The 6,205-nt window shown below is 38.6% G+C and overlaps 1 long non-coding RNA gene across 1 annotated transcript; it reads right to left on the reverse strand.

Moving 5' to 3' along the window:
• Window positions 1–1,143: 1,143 nt before the first annotated feature.
• On the reverse strand, window positions 1,144–5,880 carry LOC123968698. The gene is made up of 3 exons (XR_006824526.1): window positions 5,814–5,880; window positions 5,640–5,712; window positions 1,144–1,471 (listed from the first exon to the last, which is right to left on the reverse strand). It is a non-coding gene; the product is annotated as an uncharacterized LOC123968698 (long non-coding RNA).
• Window positions 5,881–6,205: the final 325 nt, after the last annotated feature.

Consider the following 6,205-nt stretch of genomic DNA (forward strand, 5'->3'; position numbering starts at 1 on the left):
GTATATATATGTATATATGTGTGTATATATATATATATATGTATATATGTGTGTATATATATATATATGTGTATATATGTGTGTATATATATATATATGTGTATATATGTGTGTATATATATATATATGTGTATATATGTGTGTATATATATATGTGTATATATGTATATATATATATATATGTATATATATGTTATATGTATATATATATATGTATATATATATATATATATGTATATATATATATATATATATATATATATATGTATGTGTATGTATGTATATGTATATGTATGTGTATGTATATGTATATATGTATATGTATGTATATATATATATGTATATGTATATGTATGTATATATATATATGTATATGTATATGTATGTATATATACATACATACACACACATATATGGTGGTGGTAATAGGATGTTTAATGAGAGTAATCAGACTATAATAGGTTTATATTACTGCCTTATAAAGGCTAATAAATCCTTCATTATGCATTTACAAACAATCAACATTGTTCCTTTGCAGCAAAAGTGGGAACAGTTATTAAGATGAGTAAATGTTTATAAAATAATTAAAAGAAGGATTTGGAAGTTTTTTTTATTTGATTGTTTACATTTCATAACTTTCAATTAAACACAGAAACAAAAAGAAACTCCTGTTAAACTTCCACTCAAACAGAAGTTTGAAAAATTTCAGTGCCTCTGTGCTGTAGCACAGGGTGGAGTCAGAGTAGGAATCTTAATAAGACGCTGTTTCCACTTTAGTTCCAGTAGCTGCAAAGGAGTGAGTAATATCAACTTATTAATAAGTCTATAAACTGTTAACAAGATGCTAATAAGTGCAAATAAATATCTTGCAAGCCAATAATAAATTTGTTTTATGACATTTCTAACACACATTAAGTCTCATTAATGTTAACACCTAATTAATTAATTATTTATAAAGGTATATATAATGTGTTTACAAGTTTGTAGTGTGAGCTAAGAAATACTAAATGTGTTATATACACATACTACTGGACCCATAAGCTAATATTTGTTGTCTACATGTATGACTGTTTGTTACGCCCCCCCCCCCCCCACCAAAGCTCGTTATAAGAGGGGGTTGAACATAACCGAAGAGTCCAGGAGTAATGCAAACATAAGTTTATTGAAATAAACATGAAATAAGTTCAAAATTTAACTTAAACAAAACAACAAATCTGATGGGCTGGCCAAAACAAACAAAAGAACGGGAAGCCCCCCTCTACCCTAAACTAATCCCTAACTAAACAAACAGAAATAAAGCCGCAAAAACTAAACTACCAGTCCTATCAGAAATATAAGAACAATAATCAAGGAAATACAAATTAGTCGCAGTCTCGGAGGTGCTGCTGCTGCCATGGCTGGAAGGTGGACCAGAGCGAGAGCCAAGCGCCCTCTTATCAGTGTCTCCCCTCGTCACCCAAACCTAAGACACCTGAGGGAAAAAACAGACACATGAGTCACCGTCATCCAGAATTGTGTAGTTCGATAACTTCCCTTGCGTCAAGGCTACAGAAAACAAACTATCACCAAAATCAGAAGTGGTCAGTTCACCTGAGACTACACCCGTCACCGAACACACAGGATGTGCACCAGCGTCAATACTGGACACCTCCCCAATAATCACAGCACCCTCCCCTGCACCAGAACTGGACACCATGTCCGGCTGCATCTGTTGCCCGTCACAGTAAGACTTCAGCATATTAACATGACAGACGAGATCTACGGCAGCGATCAGGAGTGGCTATCAGGTAGTCTCTATCGCCAACCTTCTTCTGAACCACATAAGGCCCGCTGTAGCGAGCCTGCAAACTAGACCCAGGAACGGCAACACTAAAACCTTATCCCCAGGCAGAAATTCTCTATTTTGAGCACATTTATCAAACCACACCTTCATCCTGCCCTGCTTCAAGATTATCCCCAGCTATCTCACAAGCTCTGCGTAATTTAAATCTGAAGCTACTCATATAGTCCAACAAGTTTTGTTCTGTCCCCTCTTAAAGCCACTTCTCTTTAAATAACTTCAATGGCCCACGCACAGTATGGGCAAATACTAACTCCGATGGACTAAACCTCAAAGATTCCTGAACCACCTCCCTTACAGCAAACATCTGCATGTGAACTCCTTCATCCCAATCTTTCTTGAACTCCAGGCAGTAAGTACACAACATGGTTTTTTAATGTCTGGTGAAAACGCTCAAGTGCGCCCTGACTTTCCGGATGGTATGCACTAGAGTGACAGTGTTTAATATTTAACTGCTTCAGCACCTGAGCAAACACACGCGACAAAGTTTGAACCCTGATCTGTTTGTACAACCTTCGGCAAAGCAAACAATGAAAAAAACTTTGTCAAAGCCTTTAAAACCGCTGGAGTTGAGATCTTCCGTAAAGGGAAGACTTCTGGAAATGGAGTGGACGCACACATCACAGTCAACAAAAACTTATTACCAGTTTTTGTACGAGGCAGGGGGCCCACACAGTCAACCAGAACCCGTTCAAATGACTCACATACCACCGGAATCGGATATAGTGGAGCAGGAGGGACGGTCTGGTTTGGTTTCCCAACTACCTGACATAGATGACAAGACTTACAATAACGTGAAACATCCCTCTTTAACCCAGGCCAAAAGAAATGGCGCAAAATATGATTATACGTTTTCTTAATACCCAAGTGACCAGCAAGAGGACTATCATGAGCCAGCTTCAAAATCTCTGCTCGATATGCTCATGGAACTACAATTTGGGTTACAGCCCTCCATTCATCTGCAGCAGATGCACTGCGCATCAATCAACTGTTCACGAGATAAGGATAAACGCTCAGCCTCAGGAAAGCTCTGCCCTTGTGGCGTTACTCTCAGCCCCCACTGGAGAAAATGAGTGACCATTATCTGGATTAAAAAGAAAACTTTCACTCTTCATCCTGTTTACACAGATCGAGTAACAGCACATGCAGTAAAAACCTTGGGAAACCTTGTGAGCAAGCTCATCAGGAACCTGTCTAACAGGAATCGGCGTCACTTCAGGTTTAACCAACACCTTTCCACCAACAAATCATTACCCATCAAAAAGGCAATCCCTTTTGTAGGGAAACCAGGACGCACCCCCACAGACACCTCTCCTGACACAAGGTCAGACTCCACACAGACCCTATGCAGAGGCACATCAATGTCTTCCATACAAAAACCCAACACAGGAACGTCAGAACCCACAGCAGACTCATTACTGGAGTCTGCAATGGCAAAACTTTACCGGCACTTTAAGTTTGTTACCAGGCAACGAGATAACACCATCCATAACAAATGGAGTAAATACAGTCAGGTCAATAGACATGTCTTTAGACAACACAGGTTCATTTAAATTTTTATCAAGTTTGTTTACTAAAGCTACAGGCTTCACACTTTGCTTTTTCAACACAGGACAGCCTGCCACAATATGTCCTCCTTTTTTTTTTTTTTTTATTACAATAAAAGCACATGATGTCTTTTACCTTCAAATCATCCTCAGCCTCAACATCAACCTCCAAGGGACCAACATTTCTGCCCCCCTCAACGACTTCACTATGCCTATCCTTCCCAGTAGGAATCAGGTTCTCAAAAGGCTTACCAACATTTCAAAAAGGACGATCCACAAAGGCATTCTTAATAAATAATAAATAATTGTCAACATCCTTTTCATTAAAAAGAGGAACTAAGCGAATGTTTCTGCTTACATCAAAGTTTGAAGATCTAGACGAAACTTGAGAAGCAACACCAAGCTCCAATTCACGCATGCGGAGATCAAGCTTCTTCATTTCGAGATCACTCAAATAGTTAAGTTCTTTATCCTTTAACGCCAGACGCTGCAATTCAACTTCCAATTCTTTAAGTCTTACTGCTTCACCAGAAGTTTGACATGACTGCTCGGGAGTTTCTGGAACACTCTGAAGCTGTGGCAAAATGCCCTTTTCCACCAATGCAGCAAGTAACTCTGCCTTAACAGCCTGCTTCTTCATTTGTCTAGAAACAGCTAGCTCATAGTGATCAGCAATCAACAGCAGACTTTCCTTAGTACACCGATTAAACCCCTCTAGAGTAGGACACTCAATAAACTCACAATTTACTGCACCCCACAGTACAGTACTAGATCCATTTCACCAGAAAGCCAACTCTGTCCATAAAATTACCCAACACGCTAAAGGGCAATACATAGTACAAAAGGCTATAAACACATCCAGATAGGTCTGTGGCTGGAACACTGTTTGCTCAAGGGCCACTTGTGGTTGAGGTGATTCTCAATGTTAAAAAAACTGTTTTAATGACTGCATTTCCAAAACCAGGGTGCCGGAAATGACGTGTCCTTGGTCCTTTTGTAAAACAGAAGAAGAGTCAGGGGGACAGGGGCTCCTGAGCTGAGCTGAAAGCTTGTTCACTTTAACCCACCTTCTCCTGTCACACAGAAAGCTCCAGATCCAGAGGAACATGAAGGAGTGTTTGTGTTCCCTACAAGTCTGAAATAGGTCACCTTAAGTTCAGTTTCATTTAGTTTAAAGCTCTAATGTCTTAAATTAAACAAAACACATTATTTACATTATTTAAACTTCCAACTATTTCTGAGTTCCAACGTTTTGACCAAAACTCCTTTTAATTCTACCTGTTCAAACCAAGTGACAGATGCATATAAAAACTAACAAATCCTGTTAAACACACACACACACACACACACACACACACACACACACACACACACACACACACACACACACACACACACACACACACACTCATAAACGTAGAGGGGAGGAGAAACAATGAGAACAGGTAGGAACCTGTAGCTGAAATAGTTCAGTCATTTCAGACTCCAGTTAGAGTCCCAGAACTGAAGGCTGAGGCAGGGTGAGTGTTAATCCAACATTTTATTATGTTACTGTCAAAGTCTCTGAGTCCGTTTTCTCCCTGTGGACTGGAGAGGAAAGAAACTTTAGAGGGACTCAACACTTTGTGTGTGTTCATGTGGGTTTCATGTTCTTATCCTAAATGCACACCAACCCAATCGTGTTAAGACACTTTTTAAAGCTTTCTTGGTTTAAGGGCTAACTTAAGGTTAGGGAAAGTGATCTCAGTTTTGGGTGTGACCCCTGCCTGAACAGACTTGTTTCATGGAACACAATTCTATAGCTGAATTACATGTAGCGAGGGTAATTTGTGGAAATGATGGATAACTTGTAGATGTAATTTAATCAATCCAATATAATTTAACAATCTTCTGCCTTTGCTGTACCTGCTGTACCTCAATGGCAGCCTGAAACTGTCAGCTGATTCAAAAACTGAAAATTAACATGTAAAAATACAGTATGAAGGAAAGATACTGGATGTTTTTACCAGATTTATGTGTGTCTATAAACATATTTGGTTTGTAATGGACATGGACAGTGTGGCTGAAAACTGCAGTAAGCTTGGAAACTAGTTTGTTCCGGAAAGGATGAGTTTTGGGCTACAGTGCAGCCGGTTGCAGTGACAAACACGCAGTGTATAAAACCATAGTAAATTAACAAATGGGATTGTTTGTATGTCTGTGTTTTCAGAAAATGGATTAAGAAATGATAAAAGAAGTGGTGTCATTCTTACCATGTCTCTCTGGTGAAACCTTGACTTCACTGCTTGATGGATTGCAAGAGCTTGGTGTGGGAAAACCTCAGACCTATTCAGTGAAGAAAATACTAATGGATTTGAGGGTAACTATATTTCAATACTGTGCCATGAAAATTATAATAAGTTATAAAGAGTGGTTCTATAGTTTACATTTGTATTATTTAAATGGTTGCTGAATCACAGTAAAATCACCTTGTCTAAACTGAGCTAGTTTTGCTTTGGGCAGTGACCCACTGAAGCTGTGGTGAGTGGGATACCTTTTTCATCCCACTTGAATGAAACTAACAGCTTTTCTTTTGGCTTTTTGGTATTTAGGGCTGTCTTGGACATTAATCTAGGGACAGGCACAAAGTGAAAGAGGCAGTGAGGACATATCAACCAACAGGTGTGTACTCTGATTAGGAAACTTGAGTGGAGGTCAATGCAGACACTGTGTGACATTACATTCAAGTTTTTAATATTTCAGTTTTATTTATGTAACCCAGAATAAATAGTATACTGAGTTCATTATAAGTAAATTTGATATTAAAAGTCATGGCATA

This window comes from Micropterus dolomieu, linkage group LG01 (genome assembly GCF_021292245.1).
Source record: "Micropterus dolomieu isolate WLL.071019.BEF.003 ecotype Adirondacks linkage group LG01, ASM2129224v1, whole genome shotgun sequence".
Taxonomy (NCBI): Eukaryota; Metazoa; Chordata; class Actinopteri; order Centrarchiformes; family Centrarchidae; genus Micropterus; species Micropterus dolomieu.